This window comes from Buteo buteo, chromosome 5, assembly GCF_964188355.1.
Source record: "Buteo buteo chromosome 5, bButBut1.hap1.1, whole genome shotgun sequence".
NCBI classification, from domain to species: Eukaryota; Metazoa; Chordata; class Aves; order Accipitriformes; family Accipitridae; genus Buteo; species Buteo buteo.
The window spans coordinates 12,899,164-12,914,083 of NC_134175.1; the positions used below are offsets into that span (position 1 = coordinate 12,899,164).

Below are 14,920 nucleotides of genomic sequence, written 5' to 3' on the forward strand. Positions count from 1 at the left end.
CCGTTAGCTGTTCCTCTTCTTTGTGGGCGAAGGAGCCTTGTGGGGTGCGCTGGAGCTGAGCCCCCTCAGCCGGTGCCGCTGGGGATGCACGGTTCCTTTGTCAGGGCATCAGACGTCGGCAGCGGGCACCCAGCCAGCGGGTCGCATCTCTGCAAAGGCACCGTCAGCCCTGGGTGCCAGCATTCCCACCCAGCCGTTGAGAAGGGGGCACCTGGTTTCCCCGGGCATCCCTGCCATCAGCTGCAGCTGCCAGCGCGGGGACCATCCCCGGGGCCGTGTCCCTCCCCTCCCAGCCCCTTCGCAGCTGCAGGCGAAGGGTCTCCGTGCGTGCAGCATCTCAGGGAACGCAATGCTATCGGTGCCAACCGCCAGCCAGGCCAGGGGAGGCTGCCACTGCGCCGGCAGGGAATTTGGAGGGCTTTCCAGATCTCTCCCCCATAAGCTGTTTGTAGAAAGCCATCTGCCTGCCCCGGGTACTGAGCTGGGGTCCGGCACAGGCGTGGCGGAGCTGGAAAGGCACAGCAATGGGCGATGTCCCTCTTCTCTTAATATTAAACCCACGTCTTGCCCGTGGCTGCCTGCACTGCTCAGCTCCTGACAAAAGGATGAAAAGATGGGCGGCCTCATGCTTTCCGGACGAGCCAGCAGCTGCGGAGGTGTTGGTGGTCAGTGCCAGGAGCACAGGGGCTGTGTGACCAAGCACCTCATTTATCAACCCCCCCCACCGCACACCCTGCAGCCCCAGCTCCTTATCTTTCTTCCCAGCACTGGCGTGGTCCATGACAAAGGCTGGAGCAGAAGAAATTGGTCTCCGTGTCATCTCTGCAGCCCTCTTCTCAGCTGGTGGGTCCTGCTATGCCCGTCTGGCAGCACTCCGGCTTGCTGGGTCCTGGGGTGTTTTCGGGTGCTGTGCTGGGAAATCCTGCTCTCGGCTCCTTCGGCAAAGGGCTGCTGGGGGCTTTCTCAACTGTGGCTTTATAACTTCGAACAGATGTGGTTTTGAAAACTTCAGCTTTGAGGCATGCTCTCTTTTTAAACGGCTTTGGTGGAAATTTGCACTTCAGTGGATGTGTGGAAAAATGGTGTTTTCAAAGTGAAAACGAAATGAAAACCAGCCTACCCCCTCCTCCCCCTCCCTCCCCCAGTGAAACGTTGTTTGGGAAGTGAGGCCTCTGTTTTGAAATATTTGAAGCACGGAGACATCCTTCATTTTACTTCTTCCACTTTGCTGTTCCTTTCTTTGCTTCTATTTCCCTTATTTTCTTTATGTCTCGAGTCCGTCCCCATCCAGCTCCCCTTGCTCCCTTCATCACTCGTAGGGTGCAGGGTGTCACGAGAGGTCTGCTGAAGTGTGTCAAGTCCCTATTTTTTCCTTTTTTTTTCTTTTTTTGTAAAATGTGCTCAGAACTGAAACTCCCTATAGAAACTTTGTACCTGAATTAGGCTTTATAATTTATGCCCACTTCCCTGGGGCTATGCATGTGAGCTGGCTGCCTTGGGTCCTGTCTGTGCATGGGAAGGAAAGCGGATGGCTTCCCAGGAGCTGCTGGTTTACCTGTGGCTGGGGAGCCTGTTTGCACTGGCAGCTTGCTAAAATCCTCATGTTCTGCTGCACATCCTTTCCTCTCTGGTTGGGGAGATGTTGCAGTGTGCTGTGGTCCCGTGCCTGCAAGGCAGATTTGACGCAGAGGGGCTGTGCTGTATAAGCTTGTGCGTGTGTCTGCGTCGACGTGGTGTCCTAAGCATCGTGTCTGAGAAACCCTACTTATTCAGAGGTTCTCCCCTTTGCTGGGGAAAGTCTGTGTGTGGAAATAGCTGGTACTGGTGCCAAGCTCTTCTTCCAGCTCATCATTGTGTGGGTGTGCAAGAGGAATGGGCAAGACCTACAAGGCGGGATGCAGTGGGGTGATCGAGGCTGCAGCGGATGATGCAATGTCGGTCCTTTCATAGCTGTCTAGACAGAGACACGCGAAGGGCACGCCGGATGCCAGCTGCATGTCACGGAGCTGGGCTGGTGGGGCTGAGATCGGAGGGATGCTGCTGGGTGAGGGGGAGGATGGACCCGGCGCTGCGGATCGGTGGTGATGAGACGCTGCGTCTCTGCATTGTACAAGGAGCTGCTCACGTGGTTTCAGTCGAGCCAAAATATGCTTTCAGAAAGAGAACGGACCAGATGTCTTATTATTGCTGTTCACAATGCTGTCCTCCGAGTACAACGATCCATCAGGGGGGCTCAGCGCAGCCCTACAGAAAAGTTCCTGACACGTTTTTACAGCAGGGCCAGGTTCTCACCACTTGTGCGCATTTGTACCCCTTGACAAATAGCTGTTTGACTTCAGTTTTGTTCAAAGTCGTGGTGGTGTCAAGCACAGGGCTCCTATTCAAGTGCCCACCAACGGTGATCCACAACTCGCCGTTTCCTCTTCTTTTCTTGCTTTGTTCCCCCATGACAGTCACTCAGGAACTTTTTCTTTTTTTGTCTCATAGCGTTTTTTGAAAGACAATTTTAAAGGATTTATCCACAGCAAAACAGTGCCTCTAATAAGGACTGTAAAAATGGCTTGGGAGTATATGGTGTGAGGAATTCCCATTTGCATTGATATGTTGCTGACATGACACTTAATTGTTGTGGGGTGTTTTGGTTTTTTTTGGTAATTTTTTTCCAACAAGTTGATTTGTAGAATTGGCTGGCAAAGCCTTGCTTACATTGAGAAATGCAGCTTTTTCTACAATGGACTGGCTCATCCTTGATGAATGGTTCCTCTTAAAGGTGGGTCATGTGCTCCTAACTGCTCTGAGCACCTTGGGCATGGAGGAGAATTAGTTGTGAACTGTGGCGTATGTCCTGCTGTATAAACATGTGTATAGGTAAGGCGTTGACTTTAAACTGCTTTCTAAGTTATGTGTCTGCCCAAAGTTGCCTATAGAGACTGGACCCCAGATGTGTCATGGGCTGTACAGACACATAGTGCAAGGATGTCCCAGCCTGCAGCAACTGGCAGTGGGAGCTCCCAGGGTGCTGGTAAAATCTGTGCAGATCAGTCCATGCAACCCTGGCTGCACAGTGCTAATATGACGTTTCTGTCTAGGTCCCCTGGTTATTGAAAGTTTGGTTTTATAAATGAGGAGTCCTTTGTGTTCTCCAGACTGTGACTTTCTGCTGTACTTCTCTAGCTGAAGTTCCCCTTTGAATTCAGCAAGTATTTTGTGTGCTTAGAGAGCATTTTCCATCACTTGAGCCTGAAAGGAAAGAGGATTTATGAAATGGGGAGCGTGAGGCACCAACTCAGCAAATACCAAAGCGTGTATGTAAGCGTTTGCACGTCAGAGATGTAAGTATGCTAGTGGTCCTGATCTTAAGCCACTCTGTACTGCTGGGTCCAAAGGCCGAGCTGAGAACATGCAACACAGTTTGCATATTGGCATTTTCAGATGTCTTGTCTAAGGAGAGCTTTCTCTCTGCTGTGATCCTGCATCTTCTTCCAATCACTCTCAGTATCAGCCTGTTTAATTGATGTACAGTGACCCAGCACCCTCAGCAGGTATGGAATGCCACGTTGTCAGTGCGGTAGATTCATTATCTTCTCATGGTCTTAGTCTCTATTCCCTTAAATTCTGGCAAGTACATCATGATGTATCTGACCTATTATTGTTTCTCACTCCTTCTGACCTGTTGATGTGCCCCAGTATGGGTCATCGTTATTGAGATCTTTGGTGGCCCTTCCCATGCTCTTATACTTTCTCTAGAGTTTAGCTTTCACTCCAGCCTTCAAAGTCATCTCACAGGGGATTGCAAGCTTCTTTCTAGCCAGGTAAAGCCTGGGGGCTTTACCCTTATCTTGTGGCAGATAATAAGAGCATCTTGACTGGTAACTGTGAAGTCAGGATCTGTAATCAATTTTTCTATAAAACACTCAACCTTAAGGTGCACCTTTATCCACTTATTAATTAGCACAGGGAAAGGATACTCATGTCTAGAGGCAGAAGATAAAAATAGGAGCAGGGAGGAAAGAGAATTGGTTCCTTTGTTTGAATGATAAATGTTGTTCCCTTTGTGTCTTAAATAAAACAAAAGTTTGGCTAAAATGAGTGTGGCTTTAACTCTCGGAAACACAGACTTGAAAAGGATTGGAGAAAATAGTCCTGAAATAGGCACCAGAGACTCCATCCAGCAGATTCTTCTCGTTCCAAGGCAAGCTCAGCAATACCTGTGTGATTCTTCATAAATGTTTGTTTAACCTGTTTCTGGGACTGTTGCAATGTTCTTTTTTGCAAATGCAAGGCTCAGGAGCACACACAATTGCTTGGGTTCTCATGTTAACCCCTGTGAGCTGTGGCTTTGGGAAAAGCACCAAATATCACAAAAGCTGTTAACACTTCATTATTTGCATAAATTATTTTTTCTTTTTCCTTTTTAATAGCAACTTGGAAGCAGTTTAAAAATCCTGCCATGGATGGCTCTGTCGGAGAATAGATTTTTTTCACAAGTCTTCATGTGGAATTGATTATACAGTCCTATGTGCTAGAGCCCTCTGTGGAAGGAGAACTTGATGTACCTCCATATAAATCTATGGGCAGTAGGACTTGTTCTGCCAGATTCAAAGGAAAGAGAAGAGTCCCCTAGGGATGAGAGCAATAGCTAACAAAAGCAGATAGTGTCTGAAAAATCTTATTAATATTGAGGATTCAAGGTCTGCTGAACTGGAGAGCCTGGCAATATAGCCCTGTAGTAGATGGTAAGGATACCTGCTTGAGGACCAGGCATCTTTGCCAAAGAAGAAATGCGGATTAAAGAAAAGTCAAAGTAGATAGTTGAAGTGTTTGTTGGTTGACTGGACTAGCTAAAAAAACCCCAAAACAATGATCAAAAGCAATTTCAGTTGACCCTATTGAAGGCTTTTGGAGAACTCCTGGGAGAGAAGGTAAAAATGCTTTTGTTCCAATATCTTTCATTTGCCCTGAAGAACTACATTTTTTAAGACTAACATGTAAAAAAAACCCCCACACTAGGATTTTTTTTTTTATAGTTAGAAAGTAGCCCATATCTGTATTTGGTGTGACTATAATCTATTGCTAAGTTCAGCCTGGGGTGGTAGGCTAACAGCAGTGCATAGAAACGCTGTCTCTACAAGTGATGGCAAGCTGACTTTTCACCTTCTGATCTGGGCTGATGGCTACCTTTGGAAGACCCTCATGGCGATTAAGGGATGTACTGTGATTGCATTTCCAAGCCTCTGATACTCACGTATCCCACTAGAAAGCTAACGGGAGAGTGCCCTGTTGTAATACCATGAACTGCTTTGGGGACATTTAAGTGTAAGTGTGTTAAGTCATGAATTATATTCACCACTGAGCCTTGAAATTTCTTCCAGGAGATCCCAGCATGCTTGTATGTCTTGGCTCTGCAGGTTACAGGGATGTTGAGAGATAGCTGAGCTATCATGGGCAGTTCTGATTTGCGGGGTTCCTTGAGGCAGGCAGCTTCCCTGGTGGGTGTGATTTTTTTTTTTTCTTTTGTGTGTTTTTGGTTTGTTTTGTTCATTGCACAATTCCTTGGCATAACGCCTTTCACCTTGTCTCCAAATGATTGTTTTTTCCTCTGCATCCCACTCTGTGACTCAGGTCAAAGGCATCTTATTCAGTGCAGTATGTTTCTTGGATTTTTTTTGCTTTTCCAGATGTGTGTGAGCTCTAGGATGATAACTGGAACGGAGACAAGTGTTATCAGTGGCTTTGGTGCTCAGCTGTAGTTCTCCCAGAAGGTGAAAGGGGATGAGGCTTCGACATAGTATGAAGGACCCTCATTTTCCATCCCATTACAGTCAATGACTATACCCCTTTGGAGCTGGGTCAGGTGGCAGGTAGCTCTTGAGCTGTTTTATTCTCTAGCAGTGCTGGCAAGCATTTCAGATGAAACTATCACCAAAGTAGTGGCTTCAGTGTACTCTCTGCAAGACACAGTGATTCAGCACAGATCCCCTCTAGGGACAGCCTCATGAAATGAGGATGCAAAGTCCAAAACTGGAAACTGCCCAGGCTTCCCTACTCATCTCCCAGCTGATGCTGTGAGTACCTTTTCTCAACCTGGTTGATCTTGGGAGTCTTTACGGTGGCTTAAGGTTCTACCTCTGCATTGGTCTTAACAGCCTGGAGTCTATCTACTGACTGAGGCTGACGAGGACAGAGAAATCATGTACCTGCATGTCTCAGTTTGAAGGCTCAGCTTCCCCAGTATAAGTTCATGGGATGAGACCTCCTTGTAAATCCAGCTGTGGCTCCATCCATTGGCCATGGAGCTGCAGGACATGATGTGCACTCACTCTCCCCCTGTAAGAACTTGTGTTGAAACACTTGCCCAAGGGAACAGGCAACCTGGGCCACTTGCCTTTTGTTCCCTAGCCTGAAAGATCCCCACCACAACTCCACCTCTGAAACCAGGCTACTGTGCAAAAAAAATGTGCCAAGACTGATGGGCGAGGAAAGCAACCAGCACCTCCTCCCACCACCTGGAGCACTTGTCCCTCCCTGGGCACTACTAGGGGGCTGCCCGCTGGGTCGTGATTCCCCTTTGGAGAGCCCAGCGCCATCCATGTCTCCCTACAAGGAGTGTCCAGGATCAAGCCACACAGAGTTCCAGCTTGGATTCTCCACAGCCAAAGCAAATCAAACTCTTAAATACTTCTGAACTCTTGAAAGACCCTCAGATACTGTGATGACGAGCCCAGAAATGCTTGGGTTATTAGCTGCTAATAACTGTGGAGGTATGCCAGCGCTGGGAATAGCTCATGCTGTCATCACAACATGGAAAAAAGGCTGGCTGAACAGTCAAACGCCTTCATGTAGATGTTTCTGAAGAGCCTAGGCTGATGTGCTCAAAATGGGGGGTTTAGCTATAGGGCTGTTGTGTAGCTCCTACTAATTTCTGATCTGGCTCTTGAAATCCTGGCCCATATGTAAGTCAAGCTGGCTTTATTCAGCTTACTCTTTCCTATACGGCAGGGAATGCCTTACTCTGAAGTGAGAAGGAATGTGGCTTTGGTATGCCAAGAATATGGATTTCTGATGATATCTTGTGAAAATGTTTCTGACTGGGGTTCTGGCCTCTTGCTTCCTGGGATACGTGTTTCACTTTGCACTGACTTGCAGTGAAAAATATGCAATGTCAGTTTGAAAGATTGTGCTTTCTACCCTGCTACCAAGCCAGATGTTTTTCCCCTAGGCAGATCTTTGTTTTTTTATTTTTTTCTCCTCAAGCTAAGGTTTTTAACTGAATTCATACTGGTAGAGTTTCCTCCCTTTCGTGTTGTGTAAGGTCCTGGCAGTGGGGTCAGGACTTGTAATCTGCAGATGGCCTGAGGTCTTGTGATCCAAAGCACCATGAAGTAAGTTGGAAATGGGCGGGGGGAATTTCTGTGTTTCAGAGGGAGCAGTGCCTGATGTGGAAGCACATATGCTTTTGTCTAAACTAAAGTCCGTGCAGCCAAAACCCTTTGTATTGGAATTATAATGTTAATTAGATCTGACCAGGAATTTCCCAATGTTGATATACAGTGATTTTTGCAGGTTGAGATTTCCAGCTGAAAGTGTATTGAAAGACTGGAGAGTTTTTGCCAAAGCATGTCTTTTAAAAACAAAACCAACCCCCCAAGCCCCTCTTAGTGCACACCTAACCTGACTTTGCCATGTTCTCCGCTAAATGACATGCCCAAGGTCCCACAAGAAATCTGTGGCAGAGTAAGGAGCAGGAGTGCTGCTTTTCTTTTCCTTGGACCCCCATCTGGCATTACAAGATCGCCTATTCCAGCTGGGATTGACCTCAGCCAGAGCTTGGCTTCTCCGAAGTGGAGTTAGTGTGTCCTCACCATCAGTGCTTCCACCAGCAGGAATGGAGGAGGGAGGAAAATGGAGCTGAGATCATGTAAAGTGATCATTACAGGAAAAAGAGACTGAAACCACATCCATTTCTGCCTCCTGCCTGTGATTTTTCAGCTGTCTGTGAGTAACTGGATGACTGCTGGGAATAGTGGGAACCCGACTGTCATCTCTGCTGTTCTCTGTCAAGACAAGGCAGCTCTGAAAGAAATTAGCACTATATTTTTTCATCTTGGTGCTGTAAGAGCTTATATAAGTTCCTCCTCCGCTCTCTGACTCCTGCCTATCAGTGGTGAGGTAGTTGCCATCTCGCTGCTCCTCTGGCATTTCATTATAGTACAGCTTCATATAGGTAGGAAGAAGAGGAGGTTGGAAGTAGCCTCTTTAGATGACACCTCTAATGACCTTAAGAGAAACAAATCATTAAGAAGCCTTCTTAGACTTCTAGCTAAGTTTCTAGCTCATGTTACCAAGCACACTGTACCATGTCCCCTCATCCGAGACTCAACAAGGCTTAATGGGCCGTGCAAATAGCAAGGCCTTATTTGTATGCTGCAACATATCTATAGCACCAGACACTGATTCATGTGCTAAGTTGGTACCGATGGGTGCTTTAAGTTTTGTATTGCATCATTGCCATAGTCTTTGCTCGTTACTTAACCATAAGGAGAGCTTTAGACGTTGCATGCATTTTGATTATAACTGCTACAGATGTCTGTAACCTGCAAAACTGACCTTCTTGCAACTCTTTGACCTTTAACACATGAATAACAATGCAATCTTGGCAACACCTTGCTTTTCTTAGCACTTTGGATATCATAAAATTACAGAGCATCCCAGGCATCTCAAGAAAATGCATGTCTTAATTTATTCCAGTCTTGAGAATATTCTTAGGCCATTGTGCTAATCAACCCTTCAAAGGATGTGCGTGCAGTCTCTTCCCCCACCGCTTCTAAACCTTGGCTTGAAGGATGCTCGTACAATATTCAGCTGTTCTGAGCCTTGAGTTGAATCAATGTTCCTTGTCTTTCTATGGATGGTGATAATGACTTTGCAGACCATGTACTCCTAATGTTTCTCACATAAAAAAAAAGTCACTGAAGTCTGGAGAGAGTCTCCTCAATGTTTCTATTTATAAGCCCAAATGAATATGGGCCCTGCAGAGATCATCATCTCCTGCTGCTTCTCCCAGCCTGTGTGTTTCTTCTCAGTCTTTGGCTTTCCTTCCACTTTCTAGAGCAGTTGTCATGCTGCCCTGAAGGTCCTTGGGTCCTATGTTCTGCCCAAGACAGGTTCTTCCTGGAAAGTGTTTGTGCACTGCAGGTGGTTTCATTTATTGCTGCTTAAAGCAAGACCCACGTGGCTACCCTGACATCTCTGCTGCTCCCAAATAGGAGCTAGTTTTCTCACAGGAGTTGTCTTCTCAGTGGTGCTATGGGTCACAGCGTGAAAAAACTCCAGCCAAACAGCTCTGTCCCGAAGACCTACGACTGTCAACTGGGAACCTGGCCCGAGGTAAGCCAGTACCCAGTCTGCACCCTGCACCTTGGCTCAGGACAGGGGCTTAAGTTTTAAAGGAGGCTTAAAATTGAACTCATTCCCGGTTCAGGTTAGAGGTTTTCCTGTGTAATGGTGAATCTGGGGAGCTAAAAGCAAGATCCTGAGTGCTTCATACATAATCTGTAAATTTATCCTGGATAAAAGTAGTGCTTGAACTTATCTCATGAGGTTGTCAGGAGAGTTCAAAACAGGGAGGACTTCTCTGTAGCAGAGCTGGATGGGTAAATTTCTCCCATTTCATGCAATTCAATTTCTCACTGGCATCCGTGTGGTATCAACTGAATAACCCATATTGGTACAGGTAGAAGCCTCCTGTCACCCTGCGGCAGGTGAACCTCCAGACATCTGAAGCTGAAGTACCTCCAAGCTGAATGGATTGGTCTTAAGAAGTCAAGCCTTGCAAACTGGGTTCGCTCTCCTTAGACATTTTCCCTTGCTGCCAGAAAAGCTTTGGGACTCTCTGCTGCTTGATTGTTTCTTAAATTCTTCTCAGTTCTCCCCTCTGTGTGTGACCCTGACTGGTCACCAAACAAAGGGTGATTCAAACTTTTTTTTTGTCTCAACCTACAGTCTTGAGGGCTTAAGCAAAGCCTTTCATGCAAGGTCAAGGACAAAGATTTGAGGAAAGATTTTGCTGTGGAGGATCACACTTTGGTTACTATCTTGATTAAACTAAACTAAGGATTGTGCATGATGAACTCATGTAAAATTCATGCTCTCAATTTCCCTCAGTGCTTTATGAGGTGTTGTAATTGTTTTACACCCTTTTCTGCATGTTGTCTTAGATGTGCTTTACATCAGGGACTTTGTCTACCTTTGTACAATGGTTGTTGGTGGGTTTTGACTGGTAGGATCTTGGCACCAGTATTCTGCTTTGGGAAACGCATTAGACCAGCCCCATGAATGAGCCAAGAGAAGCTGATGACATTGCTTTGCCCAGAGGCTGCTGCAGCAGAGGAAGTCTAATCACAGACTTCAACAGGCTTTGGATCAAGTCTACAACAAAGCTGTTCTAAGAAGGCAGTGTCAACAAACTGCTATTTCCTGCAAAACCAGCTTGGCTTGGTGCAGGAATCATAGGATCTCTCATTCAGAGGGCTCTAATCAGACCTCCTCCTCCTCTGGGCCTGTTAAGTGGGATCTAACCCATAAGCTCTATGATTACAGCAGATACCAAAGACCTATGTAAGGGCTGAATAACTCCTTTTATTTATTTTAAGGATTGCTTCAAGTACAAGGTTGGTCAAAGTAGTGCTGGTGGTGGAAGAGCAAAGAACTTATGCCTCTTCACATGAAATGTTACTTCAGTTTCCAGCTACTTCCTACTCAGGGAAATATTGTTTACAGATGGTGCAGTCACAACGCGGTTGTACGCCGCTCTGTTATTCTCAAGATGGATTTATTACTGCAGAGAAATCTTTCTGCTATCTTGTTTCCCCTCTTCCCTCTCCTGAGGTTCACTCTCCCCACCATGTGGAATGGTTCTGCTGAAAATCCATCCAGTGGCAAGACATAAAAATTCATCATCTATAAACTTCACAGACTGGTTTGCTGTTGTTTTCTTTAAATCCCAGCCTAGGCTTGGCAAGGTGGACAGAAATGCCTGGTGTGTCTCCAGAAATGGAGACCTTTAGTCCTTTTTGGGCCAGATATGGAGAGACTCCATTCCTTGCAGGAAAAGCAGTTGCCATGGTAGATAGCAGCCTTGATGTGAGGTGTGTTGACTTCTGTCACATCACACCTCTGAGAGGAGGTGGAAAAGGAAAAATGCTTAGCATTTCAGAATGAAAGGAAGGTTGAGTTGCTGCAGGTCCCTGCCTCTGACTTCTTTGCTCACCTGCTGGCATGAATTGGTTCATCAGCTTGCCTAGACCAGCTGATAGAGGACAATACCAGATGCCATTGAGGACTTTTGAAGAAATAATAAAGGATATGGCTGTAATGCTGTGAGACAGACCAGAGCTAGCAAGAGCTACTTGCGAATCCTGGGAAAGGGCCCCTCCATCTTATAGTGTGGCCATACCTGAATTGTGCCGACCTCTGCTATGGCTTCCCTTGAGGCCATCTGTGAAGACACCCATTTTTAGGCTCCCATCAGCCTGCCTTGAAAGCTGGGGCAGGTCCAAAAGACCATTCTATATTCAAGCCAGCTGGTACATGTCTCACAGGTAAGATGAATTTCTTCCTGGCTACTGTAGTGGAGAAAACCAAATTATCCCAGAGAGCCATGATTCTGAAAGAGCAATTCTGTCCTTTTCCACCCAAAGCGGAGGTCAGGCAAACAGCAGTTACTCAGGGTTAGAGCTCCAGGCTGGGTTACGTATCTCCAGCAGGTTATTTCTGAGTCTGCACAGGTCTCCGTGCCCTGGTTACACTCTCTTACATTTCCAAACCTTCTTGGCTAGCAGCAGTATTTTTGAAATAGCATCTGCGGAAATTATGGTCTTGCTTCACTGCACACACTTGGATGATAGCTGGTTATGGCTGTATCTTATCTGTAGCTCTTTAAATCTAGTGACCTGCATATAAATGCATTCTGTTTATTAAAATTAGGTAAAACATAACTCTTTCCATAAATGATCACTGTTCTTCTTGAGACCTGCTCAGTGATTCCACCTTTTTCTTTAATTCAACATTTCAATTAATTCTTTCTTTTTTTTTTTTCCTTAAAAAAAAAAAAGGGAATATGTACTAGTCATGTGTGTACAGACCATATTTGTGTGGGTTTGGTGCTGATCAGCTGCATGTGTGTTTACAATAGCCCTTGTGTTATCCCAGCCGGCAGCCTAAAAACACTTCCAAATTATTCCACATCAGAAGCAAAGAGGGTTTGGATAGACTCCTAGGGGAAAGTCTTGAAGTGGTGCCCAAACCTCAGTCCCAGTGCTGTAAGTCAGGCACGTGGCTGATATTTTATCCACCCCAACTTGGACTTTCGCAAGCTGTTTTGTTTGTGGAGGAAATGGGAACTTGGGAGCAATTTTAGTCAGTGATTTCTTGGAGATGGGCTTCCTCCTGTCCTTTGTCCTCTTTTCCTCTCTTGACACACGTGCCTGCACTCTGTCCATGTTTTCTAAGAAATGATGGAAAGTATGTGCACGTAAGCACAACGGCTAGCCTGTACTAAAACAAACGCTTCAGTGGATAGGGACTGACCTGGTTACAATTTGTGCCTTTGGAATGACGCTGATTTTATGCATAAAACATTTGAATGACTGTAGGTGGATGAGCACTAGGGATTTCAAGTTCAGCTCTGTCACTAAGGTTTGGTGTTTGCTGCTAACCTCAAAGTAGGCTGCGAAGTTCAGACCTAAATGGTGCTGTAATAAAAAGCTGGAAATGCTTCGGTAAATGTTCCAAGCTTTGTCCTCATTAAGTGTCACAAAGGTAATGAACGAAGCTTTTAGACTGCAACTTCTGTGAAGGAGAAAGAACTGCTGGTCCTCGGGGTCCTCAGCTCTCAGGCAGTTTTGTTGCATGGCCGCCCTGGGACCGAGTATTGATGGGCTTTCCAGGTCTGAACTTCACAGGCAATGCCCTAGGATGTAGCGTCCTGAATCAGGTGTTTCCCAACCAAGCTCAGCTCTGCAGCTTGGAGAAACAGCTGCCCTTTGGACCAGACAGCCCTCCCTGAACTCCCATGAACAAGCTAAAATCTGCAGTGGTCATTCACAAAAACGTAAGTCATTGTTTTGTAGCTGTGTCACAGGCTAGTTTAGGTCAGCAGTGGCTGAGGATGTCTGGGGGGACAATCCTACATAATTTGAAAAAAAGCAGTATTGTGTTGTCTCAAAAAGAACTCTCTACAGTGCGATTTCAGGTCTAGAAATAACTGAGTAATTTGCTTTTTAGTTGGACTAAAGATGACATTGTTTTCCAAAAATGTTGGCATTACTGTGGCTTGGAAACTCAATACCTGAGCCAGCTCTGGTCTTGGACCTTCAGTTACTTGTATAATAGCCTACTTTACTGTTGGAGTAAAGATCACTTTTAAAAATGTAATTTAAAACCAGCACATGCATTGATTTAGGAATGCAAAATTATTTTATTACTATCTCATCTCAAAACCTTTTCCTTGACTGTCTGCAATTCTGAATTGCAAAATGTATTACAGAAACACAACTGTCATACTTTATAATGTGAGATAAGACATTCTATGGTGGTGGTTTGTCTCAAAAAACCCTAAAAAAATCCAAAGCAATGCAAGAATAATATGTCCAGCATCAAAGCTAGAATCAGGTGCATAACATTTTGCCCATCTGAGTATTGGCTAAAGGGTTGGGAGGAGGATGTGCTTCAGATGGGATGGACTAAGAGGTGTGTCTCTTACAGAGATTGCTAATTCCTTTAGTTAAACCGCTTTACAGAGGTCGTGCTCTGAGGCTGAGAGAAAGACCTAAACTTCTCCCTCCTAGTTGGTGCAGAAGTTCAGAAGAGTATGCACGATGCACATGATCACTTGACTCCAGGATCTGGAGCTTTCAGACTCTTGTCTTTTCCTCTGCAATTTTATAAAAGAAATTCAGGAATCTGGTGACACTGAATGACCTTACAGAGAAAAGCAATAATCGCTCTGGAACTTGGGCCAATCCTTTTCCTCATTAGGGCAATGAAGCTTTTATCGCTCCTGTAGTAATGATGCATTTTTAAAGCATTTCACACCTACTTTAAATCTCAGTGAAGACCATGAAACTTCTTTGGTCGTGGCCACATGGTATCTATTGTTAAGCAGACTGTTAAAATGAATCAACCCAGATTAAGCAGCCAAAATTACCACTTGCTATCGCTTGCCTGAATCTGTTCCCTCAGAGACAGCCCCGTAAAGAGGCTGAATGCTGATTAAACACTTCTCCGCCAAGTGGAGTCAGAAAAATTCTGGCAGGAATTGCCTGTAGAAAGCATGGAAAAAAAATGTACGAGACGTAAAAGGCTCGATGTGTCGGTCTGCTTGAATCCAAACCGTCCCCTGCCGCAAAACCCTTCGTTAGCGAGCCTTCCATCTGCCTGATGAGAGCTTCTGTATCCTGGCCCTGAATTTCCTTGCTCTCTCCCCAGGGGCATTATCTTGTGAGTTCATTATTACTGCTGGCTGTAATTCATACTCCAATAGGCAGTGCTATTAGCAAAAAAAGATTAAAAAAAACCATTGGTAAATGGCCTTGATTTGCCTTGGAGCTCAGACTGGAGGTTTAAACTTCCTTGGAGGCAACCATCCAGAGCAGGACTATGGGAAGGAGGCTCAGCCCATGCGCCTTCAAATGCACTTGTTGGCAATGGAGGGCAGGAGGAGGAGCACCTTGCTTGTGACCTTTCCCACTGGGCTACTTAAGCAGAAGCAACTGGACCACCTCTAAAAGGGCTATTTGACCCCCAGGTAGGCTGGATCCTTGAGCACAAGGGTACTGCTTTGTGCTAGCTGAGCATGCAGCTCTACAGCCTCCAAATAAAGCTCATGGCTTGCGGAAAGCTAAATGAAGAGTAGCTGTCT

The 14,920-nt window shown here is 45.8% G+C and overlaps 1 long non-coding RNA gene across 1 annotated transcript in view; it reads left to right on the plus strand.

Annotated features, from left to right (window-relative positions):
* The first annotated feature begins 691 nt into the window (after positions 1 to 691).
* LOC142031602 (uncharacterized) overlaps positions 692 to 14,920 on the plus strand; it is a 76,725-nt gene continuing 62,496 nt past the window's right edge. The window contains exon 1 of the long non-coding RNA XR_012650573.1: positions 692 to 843. This is a non-coding gene — a long non-coding RNA (uncharacterized LOC142031602). The remainder of the gene's footprint in view (positions 844 to 14,920) is intronic.